This window comes from Rhodnius prolixus, unplaced genomic scaffold (assembly GCF_049639745.1).
Source record: "Rhodnius prolixus isolate KJV_2025 unplaced genomic scaffold, Rpr scaffold_1, whole genome shotgun sequence".
In the NCBI taxonomy this organism is placed as follows: domain Eukaryota; kingdom Metazoa; phylum Arthropoda; class Insecta; order Hemiptera; family Reduviidae; genus Rhodnius; species Rhodnius prolixus.
In genome coordinates, this window is record NW_027411581.1 from 58,285,501 (window position 1) to 58,301,355 (window position 15,855).

The 15,855-nt window shown below is 33.2% G+C and overlaps 1 protein-coding gene and 3 long non-coding RNA genes across 6 annotated transcripts in view; 2 read left to right on the forward strand and 2 right to left on the reverse strand.

The window, feature by feature from the left end:
* MESR6 (misexpression suppressor of ras 6) overlaps positions 1–15,855 on the reverse strand; it is a 906,147-nt gene that overhangs the window by 424,677 nt on the left and 465,615 nt on the right. The gene's annotated exons all lie outside the window — the stretch shown is intronic.
* Positions 1,686–5,544, reverse strand: LOC141449974 (uncharacterized). The gene is made up of 2 exons (XR_012455808.1): positions 3,908–5,544; positions 1,686–3,792 (listed from the first exon to the last, which is right to left on the reverse strand). It is a non-coding gene; the product is annotated as an uncharacterized lncRNA (long non-coding RNA).
* LOC141449988 (uncharacterized) lies at positions 5,942–9,799 on the forward strand. Its single transcript, XR_012455821.1, has 2 exons — positions 5,942–7,578; positions 7,694–9,799. It is a non-coding gene; the product is annotated as an uncharacterized lncRNA (long non-coding RNA).
* Positions 10,300–15,855, forward strand: part of LOC141449967 (uncharacterized) — a 73,493-nt gene continuing 67,937 nt past the window's right edge. The window contains exons 1-2 of the long non-coding RNA XR_012455796.1: positions 10,300–10,548; positions 10,626–11,635. This is a non-coding gene — a long non-coding RNA (uncharacterized lncRNA). The remainder of the gene's footprint in view (positions 10,549–10,625; positions 11,636–15,855) is intronic.

The window sequence follows — 15,855 nt, forward strand, 5'->3', positions numbered from 1 at the left end:
TTTTTTTCCAAATGATTACCTCTCTGGACAGGTCTCTGTAGCAAGCCACCCCCTTTCCCTTCCACATCTTTTATCATACCTGTTAATTTATATATATGCCAACATAGCTGAACATGCTCCAACAAGTCTGGACATGTAGCCAGCTGTTTGAACAGGCAAGTAAAAATAATGATGACTCATACCATTGTCATATCCTCAACGAGCACAAACATGCTCCAACAAGTCTGGACATGTAGCCAGCTGCCTCTTTCGCTTTAACCGTTTTTTTTTTTGTTATTATGAAGTTAAAAGTAAATTGAACTTTGAACTTTCATATATCTTATTATTATTTCCGTTTACCAACTATACAAACCTGTATGAACATATCATCGGTGTAGTCTCAATATGTGTGATTACCTGAACATGCTCCAACAAGTCCGGACATGTAGCCAGCTGCCTCATTCGCTTTAACCGTTTTTTTGTTATTATGAACATGCTCCAACAAGTCCGGACATGTAGCCAGCTGCCTCTTTAGCTTTAATTATTTTTTCACATTATAAATTTTATTTAAATTCTATGTCATATCTTCCATTATTAAAGCCTTTGTACATTATTAACAGTTTTTTCTTTGATTGTTGGTAATCTTCCACCATTTCATCAGTTATCACTGCCGCAAATCTGCGTGGAAGGAAGATCCTCGTTGGGTAGTCCATTGTCGGGCCAATATAATGTAAATGGGCAACGATGGCATCTCCAAATTTAGTGTTGATTCTTTCGAATTGCTTCACTTCGTATGAGTATCCGGTTCTTAGATCTGATAATTTGCCAATGCCCACAGACCTTGTATTCACATCATTCAAAAAGCTTGCCAACTTAGACATCTGAAAGAAGAATATTATATGAAAGTATCGCATCATTATCAATATATTGTTTCAATAAAAAAAGTATTATTACTTACCTTTGAAGTATGAAGTTAACCTCTCGAGCTGTGGGCAACGAATGACGAATTACCTTACAAGCTTCACTACTTTACCGTTACGGATGTCCCCCCCCCCACTCTAAGACGTCACTTATAGTTAGCCAATAGAATTGCGTGCTTGTCTTCCCTCTCTCTCTTGCAAGTGTCTCTCTCTCTAAGGTGAATCATACCTCCCACCTTTGATGCAGGACTCAACCTGTCCGTTAACTTCATATATGTTTCTTAGAAAAAACAATATTTTTCAAACTGAACTTTGCCCTTATTAGCTTTTATTGCTTTATAAATAATAAAACTTTGAATGTTTGTAGACTTAATAACTTACTTTTTAAAAAATGTTAACACGCTTGCACAACATGTTTGAACAGGCACTTAATAACTTACTTTTTAAAAAAATGTTAACACGCTTGCACAACATGTTTGAACAGGCAAGTAAAAATAATGATGACTCATACCATTGTCATATCCTCAACGAGCACAAACATGCTCCAACAAGTCTGGACATGTAGCCAGCTGCCTCTTTCGCTTTAACCGTTTTTTTGTTATTATGAAGTTAAAAGTAAATTGAACTTTGAACTTTTTAATAAAATATAAATGTTTTAATTTACTTTTCTTTATTTATCACATAATTTGTATATGGCTTAATATTGCTCAACTTGCATGTCTGAGCTTGCCCTGTTTGAATTGGTCAGTAACTAACTGATGTCTCCCACCCTTGGGCATGACGTCACTTATTGTTAGCCAATAGCATTTCGTGTTTTTATGAAAATGTATTAATTTTCAAATTATCTTCAAGAGAAAAAAAAGTTAAATTACCTGTAAAAAATATAAGTAAATCTATCTTCGTATTATTTATATTCTTATTTGTTTTTTATTTTTAGTATCTATATTGTATATCAAATATGTATATGTAATTGTTTGTGCAATATATATAACTTGATATATTTTGAAATATCGGAGCTCCGAACGCTAAGGAGTCAAGATTAAAAATGAACTATATTGTGCCTAGCAAGAGATTAACATGCCTGCACATGCCAGGCAAAACATGCAAGCGCAGGTCTGATAAGTTTTGTGTCTGTGCTCCACTAAAAAAAAGGCCTGCTCTGACATGCCGTTTTCAGACTTTTCTTTTTAAATATCATTATTCTTTTAATAATTTATTTTATTTCATTATAATGTATTTATTCAAATATTTTATTATTTTATTTTCATGTTATTCATTTTTTTTTTTTCAATGTATATTTTTTTATATAAATTATTTTATTTTATTATTTATTATTTTATTATCATTAGCAAGAAAACAGGGGAAGAAAAAATGAAATAAAAATTTTCTAAATGCAATTTTTTTTATTATTAAAAAAAAGAAATTAGAGATATTCACAATTTTTTTTTTTAATATAATCATTTACATTATCAGTTTAACCATTACTTATATACAAACATCTTTTATACAAATACAATACATATATTAAAATTAAATTTTTCTTAATACATTTGAAATTAATATCCAATGTGAAAGAGCATATACATGAAAATGGGTACACATCGTCGGAGTCTTGTTATGAAGAAGACACTGAGTGCCATCGTTTAATGGTCTTAATTGAGAAATTTGAGGGCAATCGAATTCTTCTAGGTTGATTACGTTTCCACAATAATGATTTAAAAATTGTTTTTTCTGGAGTCCTTTTACAAAGATTTTGTTGTAATGGGTAAGATGTTTGTGTAGAATAGCATCTAATTCCACATAGTCCACCTCTCCTTCTTCCCATTTAATTTGATGAAAATTTCTAGTTAACCATGAATTTACTCGGTAACTGAATGCATTTAATGACAGATTTTCTGGCGGTTTAAACAACCAGTGTCCACTTGAAAGATTCTCCATGTCTAAAATAGACAATTCTTTCACGATATACAGTTTTGAGTTGTCTATGAGGCACTGCATGTCTACGACACACGCACCCGACGAGGTCATGATTGCAATTGATACAACTGAATGAAATTTTTAATCGAACTGGCTTGTCTTAACATGTCCCAACGTGCACAAACATGATATTGCAATTGATACTTCTGAATGAAATTTATAAGTAACTGGCTTGTCTTAACATGTCCCAACGTGCACAGACATGGAATTTATTACATTTTCCTCTAAATAATTAAAATATTTTTTTTTTATAAACTTAATTTTTCTTTCATTTTTTTTTTTTAACTAAATTATTTTTTTAATAATTTTATAACAGAAATCTTGCACTAAAAGTATTATTTAAAAAAAAAAAAATATATATCTTCCAGTTTTACATAAATTAATTTCTTTCATTTTTTTTTTTAAACTAAATTATTTTTTCTTTTTTAATTTTATAACAGAAATCTTGCTCTAAGAGTATTATTTTTAAAAAAATATATATATCTTCCAATTTTACATAATTTCTTTCATTTTTTTTTTTTTTTTTTTTTTTTATATATATCACATAAAAATAAAAATAACTTAAATAAAAATAAAATTAAAATAACACTTAAAAGAATTCCAAATCATATCGGCGATTTTTTATTCCTTTATAGAGCAAAGCTATTTTTCTGTTTGTAACATCATAATCGTCGATAATTTCTTTCGTAAACATGTCGGTGAATCTATTTGGCAGGAAAACTATATTTGGTTCGTCCTCAAACTGTGTAGGTCCAACATACGATCTGATGTGTGCTATTATGGCTTTTCCATATTTAGTGTTAATCTTATCAAATTTAACTATTTCATAGCTAACTCCTACGCGAAGGTCGGCAAGCCTACCAATCTGTGAGGAGCTTTGGTTAGCATCGTTGAGGTACGCTGCCAAAGTCGACATCTGAAGGGAATTTTGAAAAAAGTACATATGTAATTAGAAAAATAATATTTTAATTCAATCACTGTGAAGTGTATAAAGATTTATGTAAGTATAAAATAGTAGTATAAATACTTACTTTTAAGTATTGATAAAATTTAATTTAATCCGCCTGGGTCGAGTTCTAGAGAAGAAATGATGTTGAATCCTTTATCCTATACCCCCACTACCAGTCACAAAGCCGACATGTCAGTGCAAGTCTAATAACTAGTTCAAAATTCAATTGCTAATACAGTTGTGCATAAACATGTTTACACCTGCATAGACCTGATTAGCTTCAGTAATCATTTAATGCATGGGTTTTGTAAATTGTACGGAATACAAAAGTAATGATAGTAGTTTTAAGCACTCATTGTACATAATTTATTTTGTCTCTCAATTAAGATTACAAAGTAGAATATAAATATAATTACCATTAAAACTTGAAGTTGCTCAAAGAATAAAATAATGTTATTATCCAGAATATGGTCAAATATTATGGAATTTTGTACAGATTCTTAAGATTTAGCAATAAATGCAAGTGCTTATCATCGTCGTTGAAGGTTAATACTACTTTTTTCATGTCTCACCAGATTTTATTATAGGTGCTTGGAAAAAATTATGATTATGAGTTTTTTAAAAGAGGGTAGGCATGAATGAATACATAACTCAAAAGGTAGCGTACTATTTTTTCATATCTTAGGAAAAAACTGTCGCTAAATATTTTCTTATTCTTTTTTCTGGTGTTCGTGTCGTTTATGGCGAATGAAGAAGGATGGATGGATGAGATCTAGCAGTTGTTGCCTAAAGGTTGGAAATGATTCACTCTTAAGAGGACTCCATCGAACTTTTTGATTGTCCATCCACTTTCCTTAAGTGAGGATTCCTCCATTTCGGAAATCATCTTATCAAAGCCTTCTCTTAGAGACTTTTCAATAGAGGAGTCTTTGCAAATTATCTTGTTTTTTTGTCTTGAATGCGCAATTAGTTGTTTCCTCTTTCATATTTTCAAATGTAGCCTCCAAAACCAAATTATATTTTATTGCGGTTTTATCGCCATCCATGGCACTTTCAATCAGTCGATGCAATGTTTCTTGCTTACCTGCTAGAAACTCCATTACATCAACTTCTCCAGAGCACGGTATGAAGAAGGTTCTCAGAGTTCCACCAAACGACGATTCCACTTCGTATAATTGTCCTTGTGCGGCGTCCAATCGTGCTTTTTTGGTTAAGTTGGCCGGCGCTTTCTGTCCACAGCTACCAATGTGACAGTTTAAAGTTTTCTTAGTAGAATAAAACTCGCCGCATGCCACACATTGGAAACGAGTCTGACGCTTCAGATATGTTTTTTCATGGCGTTTTTTTTTTTTTTTTGGAAAATGCTCTTGAAAATATTTTATTGCAATGGCTGCATTCAAAAGACATAATGATAGAATTATTTGAACAAAGTTTAAAAATTAAGAAACAAATCTGTAACAAATTGTATGCTCAACTTAAGAATGTATGAATGCTGTAGCTTAGTAGATATAATTGCGGTTCTTGAAATCAAAGGGTTTAAGTGTACAAGTGTCTAACGAATTAACAGCTTGCGCACAGTCATAGAACTAATAAAAAAAAAAAAAATGCATACTTCGCAACACTTTTATCGTGCAAGGGATTAAAATCGATATTAGCGTTTCTGTCGGCAAAAAATAATAAATAAATCTAAGATCTGAACTGGTCGTAACATGCATGTTATAGCCCCCCCCCCCAACCACTAACTTAGGTTAGGTTATGATAGTGTAAGTTGCGTTTGATTAGGTTAGGTTAGGTTAGGTTAGGTTAGGCTACGTTATCGAATTTACAATTAAATACAATTTAGTACTGTTAAATTCGATTAGGTTGGGTTAGGTTAGGTTAGGGTTAGGCTAAGTTATCGAATTTAGCCTATTTAATTGTAAATTGTATTAAATTCGATAACTTAGCCTAACCCTAACCTAACCTAACCCAACCTAATCGAATTTAACAGTACTAAATTGTATTTAATTGTAAATTCGATAACGTAGCCTAACCTAACCTAACCTAACCTAACCTAATCAAACGCAACTTACACTATCATAACCTAACCTAAGTTAGTGGTTGGGGGGGGGGGCTATAACATGCATGTTACGACCAGTTCAGATCTTAGATTTATTTATTATTTTTTGCCGACAGAAACGCTAATATCGATTTTAATCCCTTGCACGATAAAAGTGTTGCGAAGTATGCATTTTTTTTTTTTTTATTAGTTCTATGACTGTGCGCAAGCTGTTAATTCGTTAGACACTTGTACACTTAAACCCTTTGATTTCAAGAACCGCAATTATATCTACTAAGCTACAGCATTCATACATTCTTAAGTTGAGCATACAATTTGTTACAGATTTGTTTCTTAATTTTTAAACTTTGTTCAAATAATTCTATCATTATGTCTTTTGAATGCAGCCATTGCAATAAAATATTTTCAAGAGCATTTTCCAAAAAAAAAAAAAAAACGCCATGAAAAAACATATCTGAAGCGTCAGACTCGTTTCCAATGTGTGGCATGCGGCGAGTTTTATTCTACTAAGAAAACTTTAAACTGTCACATTGGTAGCTGTGGACAGAAAGCGCCGGCCAACTTAACCAAAAAAGCACGATTGGACGCCGCACAAGGACAATTATACGAAGTGGAATCGTCGTTTGGTGGAACTCTGAGAACCTTCTTCATACCGTGCTCTGGAGAAGTTGATGTAATGGAGTTTCTAGCAGGTAAGCAAGAAACATTGCATCGACTGATTGAAAGTGCCATGGATGGCGATAAAACCGCAATAAAATATAATTTGGTTTTGGAGGCTACATTTGAAAATATGAAAGAGGAAACAACTAATTGCGCATTCAAGACAAAAAAACAAGATAATTTGCAAAGACTCCTCTATTGAAAAGTCTCTAAGAGAAGGCTTTGATAAGATGATTTCCGAAATGGAGGAATCCTCACTTAAGGAAAGTGGATGGACAATCAAAAAGTTCGATGGAGTCCTCTTAAGAGTGAATCATTTCCAACCTTTAGGCAACAACTGCTAGATCTCATCCATCCATCCTTCTTCATTCGCCATAAACGACACGAACACCAGAAAAAAGAATAAGAAAATATTTAGCGACAGTTTTTTCCTAAGATATGAAAAAATAGTACGCTACCTTTTGAGTTATGTATTCATTCATGCCTACCCTCTTTTAAAAAACTCATAATCATAATTTTTTCCAAGCACCTATAATAAAATCTGGTGAGACATGAAAAAAGTAGTATTAACCTTCAACGACGATGATAAGCACTTGCATTTATTGCTAAATCTTAAGAATCTGTACAAAATTCCATAATATTTGACCATATTCTGGATAATAACATTATTTTATTCTTTGAGCAACTTCAAGTTTTAATGGTAATTATATTTATATTCTACTTTGTAATCTTAATTGAGAGACAAAATAAATTATGTACAATGAGTGCTTAAAACTACTATCATTACTTTTGTATTCCGTACAATTTACAAAACCCATGCATTAAATGATTACTGAAGCTAATCAGGTCTATGCAGGTGTAAACATGTTTATGCACAACTGTATTAGCAATTGAATTTTGAACTAGTTATTAGACTTGCACTGACATGTCGGCTTTGTGACTGGTAGTGGGGGTATAGGATAAAGGATTCAACATCATTTCTTCTCTAGAACTCGACCCAGGCGGATTAAATTAAATTTTATCAATACTTAAAAGTAAGTATTTATACTACTATTTTATACTTACATAAATCTTTATACACTTCACAGTGATTGAATTAAAATATTATTTTTCTAATTACATATGTACTTTTTTCAAAATTCCCTTCAGATGTCGACTTTGGCAGCGTACCTCAACGATGCTAACCAAAGCTCCTCACAGATTGGTAGGCTTGCCGACCTTCGCGTAGGAGTTAGCTATGAAATAGTTAAATTTGATAAGATTAACACTAAATATGGAAAAGCCATAATAGCACACATCAGATCGTATGTTGGACCTACACAGTTTGAGGACGAACCAAATATAGTTTTCCTGCCAAATAGATTCACCGACATGTTTACGAAAGAAATTATCGACGATTATGATGTTACAAACAGAAAAATAGCTTTGCTCTATAAAGGAATAAAAAATCGCCGATATGATTTGGAATTCTTTTAAGTGTTATTTTAATTTTATTTTTATTTAAGTTATTTTTATTTTTATGTGATATATATAAAAAAAAAAAAAAAAAAAAAAATGAAAGAAATTATGTAAAATTGGAAGATATATATATTTTTTTAAAAATAATACTCTTAGAGCAAGATTTCTGTTATAAAATTAAAAAAGAAAAAATAATTTAGTTTAAAAAAAAAAATGAAAGAAATTAATTTATGTAAAACTGGAAGATATATATTTTTTTTTTTTTAAATAATACTTTTAGTGCAAGATTTCTGTTATAAAATTATTAAAAAAATAATTTAGTTAAAAAAAAAAAATGAAAGAAAAATTAAGTTTATAAAAAAAAAATATTTTAATTATTTAGAGGAAAATGTAATAAATTCCATGTCTGTGCACGTTGGGACATGTTAAGACAAGCCAGTTACTTATAAATTTCATTCAGAAGTATCAATTGCAATATCATGTTTGTGCACGTTGGGACATGTTAAGACAAGCCAGTTCGATTAAAAATTTCATTCAGTTGTATCAATTGCAATCATGACCTCGTCGGGTGCGTGTGTCGTAGACATGCAGTGCCTCATAGACAACTCAAAACTGTATATCGTGAAAGAATTGTCTATTTTAGACATGGAGAATCTTTCAAGTGGACACTGGTTGTTTAAACCGCCAGAAAATCTGTCATTAAATGCATTCAGTTACCGAGTAAATTCATGGTTAACTAGAAATTTTCATCAAATTAAATGGGAAGAAGGAGAGGTGGACTATGTGGAATTAGATGCTATTCTACACAAACATCTTACCCATTACAACAAAATCTTTGTAAAAGGACTCCAGAAAAAACAATTTTTAAATCATTATTGTGGAAACGTAATCAACCTAGAAGAATTCGATTGCCCTCAAATTTCTCAATTAAGACCATTAAACGATGGCACTCAGTGTCTTCTTCATAACAAGACTCCGACGATGTGTACCCATTTTCATGTATATGCTCTTTCACATTGGATATTAATTTCAAATGTATTAAGAAAAATTTAATTTTAATATATGTATTGTATTTGTATAAAAGATGTTTGTATATAAGTAATGGTTAAACTGATAATGTAAATGATTATATTAAAAAAAAAAATTGTGAATATCTCTAATTTCTTTTTTTTAATAATAAAAAAAATTGCATTTAGAAAATTTTTATTTCATTTTTTCTTCCCCTGTTTTCTTGCTAATGATAATAAAATAATAAATAATAAAATAAAATAATTTATATAAAAAAATATACATTGAAAAAAAAAAAATGAATAACATGAAAATAAAATAATAAAATATTTGAATAAATACATTATAATGAAATAAAATAAATTATTAAAAGAATAATGATATTTAAAAAGAAAAGTCTGAAAACGGCATGTCAGAGCAGGCCTTTTTTTTAGTGGAGCACAGACACAAAACTTATCAGACCTGCGCTTGCATGTTTTGCCTGGCATGTGCAGGCATGTTAATCTCTTGCTAGGCACAATATAGTTCATTTTTAATCTTGACTCCTTAGCGTTCGGAGCTCCGATATTTCAAAATATATCAAGTTATATATATTGCACAAACAATTACATATACATATTTGATATACAATATAGATACTAAAAATAAAAAACAAATAAGAATATAAATAATACGAAGATAGATTTACTTATATTTTTTACAGGTAATTTAACTTTTTTTTCTCTTGAAGATAATTTGAAAATTAATACATTTTCATAAAAACACGAAATGCTATTGGCTAACAATAAGTGACGTCATGCCCAAGGGTGGGAGACATCAGTTAGTTACTGACCAATTCAAACAGGGCAAGCTCAGACATGCAAGTTGAGCAATATTAAGCCATATACAAATTATGTGATAAATAAAGAAAAGTAAATTAAAACATTTATATTTTATTAAAAAGTTCAAAGTTCAATTTACTTTTAACTTCATAATAACAAAAAAACGGTTAAAGCGAAAGAGGCAGCTGGCTACATGTCCAGACTTGTTGGAGCATGTTTGTGCTCGTTGAGGATATGACAATGGTATGAGTCATCATTATTTTTACTTGCCTGTTCAAACATGTTGTGCAAGCGTGTTAACATTTTTTTAAAAAGTAAGTTATTAAGTGCCTGTTCAAACATGTTGTGCAAGCGTGTTAACATTTTTTAAAAAGTAAGTTATTAAGTCTACAAACATTCAAAGTTTTATTATTTATAAAGCAATAAAAGCTAATAAGGGCAAAGTTCAGTTTGAAAAATATTGTTTTTTCTAAGAAACATATATGAAGTTAACGGACAGGTTGAGTCCTGCATCAAAGGTGGGAGGTATGATTCACCTTAGAGAGAGAGACACTTGCAAGAGAGAGAGGGAAGACAAGCACGCAATTCTATTGGCTAACTATAAGTGACGTCTTAGAGTGGGGGGGGGGGACATCCGTAACGGTAAAGTAGTGAAGCTTGTAAGGTAATTCGTCATTCGTTGCCCACAGCTCGAGAGGTTAACTTCATACTTCAAAGGTAAGTAATAATACTTTTTTTATTGAAACAATATATTGATAATGATGCGATACTTTCATATAATATTCTTCTTTCAGATGTCTAAGTTGGCAAGCTTTTTGAATGATGTGAATACAAGGTCTGTGGGCATTGGCAAATTATCAGATCTAAGAACCGGATACTCATACGAAGTGAAGCAATTCGAAAGAATCAACACTAAATTTGGAGATGCCATCGTTGCCCATTTACATTATATTGGCCCGACAATGGACTACCCAACGAGGATCTTCCTTCCACGCAGATTTGCGGCAGTGATAACTGATGAAATGGTGGAAGATTACCAACAATCAAAGAAAAAACTGTTAATAATGTACAAAGGCTTTAATAATGGAAGATATGACATAGAATTTAAATAAAATTTATAATGTGAAAAAATAATTAAAGCTAAAGAGGCAGCTGGCTACATGTCCGGACTTGTTGGAGCATGTTCATAATAACAAAAAAACGGTTAAAGCGAATGAGGCAGCTGGCTACATGTCCGGACTTGTTGGAGCATGTTCAGGTAATCACACATATTGAGACTACACCGATGATATGTTCATACAGGTTTGTATAGTTGGTAAACGGAAATAATAATAAGATATATGAAAGTTCAAAGTTCAATTTACTTTTAACTTCATAATAACAAAAAAAAAAACGGTTAAAGCGAAAGAGGCAGCTGGCTACATGTCCAGACTTGTTGGAGCATGTTTGTGCTCGTTGAGGATATGACAATGGTATGAGTCATCATTATTTTTACTTGCCTGTTCAAACAGCTGGCTACATGTCCAGACTTGTTGGAGCATGTTCAGCTATGTTGGCATATATATAAATTAACAGGTATGATAAAAGATGTGGAAGGGAAAGGGGGTGGCTTGCTACAGAGACCTGTCCAGAGAGGTAATCATTTGGAAAAAAAGATGCAATTCTATTGGCTAGTTAGAGTGTGACGTAATTGTGGTGGGGGGGGGGGTTAATGCTAGTATCGCAGTCCAAGTGTCAGTTCGGGTTTAGTTTTCAGTGAGTGTAGGTCGCGTCATCAGCAGCGGAAGCAGTCCAGGTGGAGGGGGTAAGTAAATAGTTTTTTCTATTACCTAAAGTGAGGTTATCCATTTTTATTTAAGTTCAATATTTTTGTGATAGTGGGGGTAATTTAAATAAAAAAAAAAAAAAAATTCTTGGAGAGGGGGGTTAGATTTTTTAAAAAATAATTCCATGTTAAAACATAAGAGAACATTCAAAACTAGAGTAAGCGAGACTACCACTGTGGCCGACTGGTGCAGATGACGTGTCTATCAGTACGAAGGTTGTAGGATCGAATCCCAGGTAAGTAAAAATAATTAAAAAAAAAAATCCCCTCCTGTCTATCAATGGGCGAGGGGGGTGGAGGTATGAGGTCCGCCATCTTGTGGTCATCAGCTGGTACGAGGTCGGCCATCTTGTGTACTACAGCTGTTAGGAGAGCCGCCATCTTGTAGGAGGAGCTTAAGAGGCCAACGAATACGACGACCTAGAGGTGGTGGGGGTAAAGGTAGGTGTCATGTGATAGGAGTAGGGCTTGGGTGGGGGTAAAGGGATGTCGTCGAATACGCTGATTGGTCTATTAAGAAGGGTGGGGGTAGGAGTGGGGGGTAAAAGGGGTGTCATCGAATTCGCTGATTGGTCGATTAAAAGGGTGGAGTGGGGGAAGGGGCGTGGCCTAAAACCCTCGTCGAGTTCGATGATTGGTCAAAAAGGGTAGGGGTGGGGGTAGGGGGCGTGGTCAAAAGCCCTCGTCGAGTTCGATGATTGGTCAAAAAGGGGAGGGGTGGGGGTAGGGGGCGTGGCCTAAGTGGTCGTCGAGTTCGATGATTGGTCAAAAAGGGGAGGGGTGGGGGTAGGGGCGTGGTCTAAGTGCTCGTCCAGTTCGACGACAAAAAAAGTGCGCCAGAACCCGCATTTTCCCTCTACTTGAGTGCTTTTTTAAACTCATTTTTCGAAAAAAATAAGCATACGCTTAAAAAAACCCTTTAGTCTGTTGTTTATTTTAAACTTCTCTGTCATAAACCTATTTATTTCAAACATTATTCTGAACAAAATTATTATTTAACAGTTGTGAGATCAGAGTATATCTATACCGATTTAAATCTTTAGATCTTTTAAAACGATTCCTCTTTATTTTGTGATGGTGCGGATTTCAGCTTCGTCAAATTCGATGATAGGTGGGGGTAGAATGGTGCTGATGGGTATGGCTCACAGCTTCGTTGAACTCGATGATTACCCGGTCAGATTTGGAGATGTTTGGATCTGGCACAATTTAGGTGCGCCAGATCCGCCATTTTCCCTCTAAATTTAAGGATTTCGGTTTCTAATAATATAATAGTGGGAATCGACCTTAATGGGTGACTCTTTTTTTGTGAAACAGTAATAGTTAAGTCGCTGAGAATAATAATTCATCTTATTTAAGGAGAGTGAAGACTCCTAGTCGCCTGCCCTCATATCCCTGGGCTCTGTTCATCTCGAAAAAGAGCAAAAAATCAGAAATCAGCAACCAAGAGGTGCAATACACAGTCTTCTTTTTAACTTACCGTAGCCGAAATCACTTTATTTCCTCACATTTACTCCAAAGACAAATAAAAACCTGCTCTTTTCGACGAAAACTAAAAATATTTCAATAACCACACACATATTGTTTTAGGGTTAAGTCTTTTTAACTTGGCAAGTATTACTAACATTCTTAACACTTAACAGCTGTTATCTGCTACAGGCTGTAGTCAGTGAATTTTTGTCTTTAAGATTCGTCCAATGGTAACGAAGAAAAATTCTGGTCAGCGAAAGTAATGAATATTAAAAAGGAAAACGAGACAAGTGACAGATATCAAAACGTAGATAAATATTAAATAATAATTTTAGTAAAATGAAAATACTATCAATGAGACAATGCCGCAAACTATTAGATAATACATTATCAACAACAACTATTGTAATTATATATTATTGTTGCTGGGGATTGTATAGTTATCTGAGAAAATAACAAATTATTGTTTTTTTCACAAGATAAATGCTAGTAAATTGTAAACAATGTTTTAAAAGTTTTTTATTATGTTATTGTAATTCTCGTACTTATCAGATTACATTAAAGGAAAGCGTTCAATTTTAGAGTGATTATCAGTTTTCAAGATTATATTTTTTTCTTTCTGAAAAGTGTACCCATAAAGAGAAGGAAAAGTTTGTTTTCAAGATTTCCACGTTTGACGCTTAAAAGTCATTTTTATTCCTTAAAGTTCTAAATGGCAGAGAAGATCTTCATTAAAAGCTCTTAGTGTGCTTTAAAGCACCTGGTGTAGGTACAGCGTTGGTTATTCTTTGTGTTTGCATTGTCTTTATCTACAAAATTACTGAGCATTAATGCATTTAAAGATCCCAGTTCAAAATAGTAACTGTTTTGAAGTAAATAGAAAGAATTCAAATACCCTTTGTCAACCTATTTTTCTCCTTTCAGGTTTACTATTTATTTTTTGTTTATTTAGCTTTACTAAACTAAAGAAAGGCAAATCCTAATTGAAACAAGTTCAAAATGGGTCTCTACTCTTATAAGAAACTATATCAAAAGAGGTCGAAGAAGTTAGAGACTAGTAAAACATTTCTAGCAAAGTGGAAATTGGACAAAGCATAAGTTGGTGGTGCTCCTCGTAAAGGTGATCGAAGAAATCTTCTTTTTGAAGTGATATCCTCTTTTATTCTGCGCAAGAAAAGGAGATCCATTATTTGATTGGATTGTGGTAAACGAAGAGATTAGGATTATTTATGACCAATGAATTGTGACGATCATTTCAGTTATGGATTTGAGAAGAAACTTCAAAGTGATACCCTAAACTCAGAATGCATCCTTCTTGAAATTGGACTGAAACAGAATATAAACATGCGTGCTAAGAGATTTGAACTAGTTGCGAGTTAGTTGCATCAGTTAGAAGACGAAAACATGTACCAACATGCAGCGCAAGATTTTAATTCTAACATAAGCAAGTGAAAGAGAGGCAACAAAATTAAATTTTAACACTTTAATTAATATAGGCAACTTTTCGTTTATAAAATTTTTACACCAATAAAAACAATGTGAGAATGCGCATGCGTGCAAACAGCAATCACAAATCAGTATGCAACTAATCTAAAAACTGCATGTAGGTATAGTCGTTTAATTAAATATGATGACTACAAAATGCCGATGCTTTAAATTTAATCCGACAATTTATACGACAGTAGTTAGGAACATCCTTTTTTAACGATTCTTTTTTGTTTAAATTTTTACTTATTTCAATTCCCTTTTTATGACGGCTTCGCCGCCCAAGTGGTCAGGGGAGATTCCTTGATGAAAGAATACTTTCTTCTTTTTTTCCTCTTTTTAATTGTAAAACCATGCTAACTAATGCCCATCTTTCATGTTTTTAATTACTATTAGCAGCAAAAGCAATTCTAATACTTTATTTAGTATCAGGTCATGAATCCTTCTTCTACAAGAAAGGCTTCGCTTATACTTACTCCTTTCTTATTAAAATCTTTTTAATATGAATACTTCTAGCCAACCGCTTTAAGTTAATAATTGCACAGCACGCCTTGGGAAATCTTGGCATCTATTTTGACAGGACGATTCACCTTAGATGCGTCAGGGCGAGAACTTTGATTTAAATTCTTTCTGGTTAAGTTCTGGCCGAAATCTTAAAATTGTGATCAAGTAGATTATTCAAAGCAAATGTAAATATTGCTTAGGGGCGAAGCCGAAATATAGCTTTTCGGTTAGCCTAGGAAAACAAGCTACAGTTTTTCAGGCTGAGCTAACTGCAATTAGGTTCTGCGCTACCGAGATTAAAGGGCAAGGAATTATTAATTCCAAGGTCGTAATTTTCTCGGATAGTCAAGCTGCTCTACGGGCAATTAGTTCCTACCAGGTCAACTCAAGGCTGGTTTGGGTCTGTCTGGGTGCCCTGAAGGAAATTAGTGACCAAAATAAGGTCTTTCTGGTTTGGGTACCTGGTCATTCAGGATATAAGGGAAACGAAGTGGCAGATTTATTGGCCAGGGTAGGCTCTGAGGGACACTTCGTTGGTCCGGAGCCCTGTTTTGGGGTTTCGAAGTATGTTAAGACTGCGGCCAATAATTTGTGGGTGCAGAGTAGGTCTGGCTCGCCACTACTGGACAGAGACAGGCGAAGGGGTTCGTTAGAGGCTATTCGCCGAGGCTGACCGCAGAATTAATCCGTCAAGGCCTTGGGGCTATAAGGATAATTGTAGGCTTATTAACTGGCCACTGCAG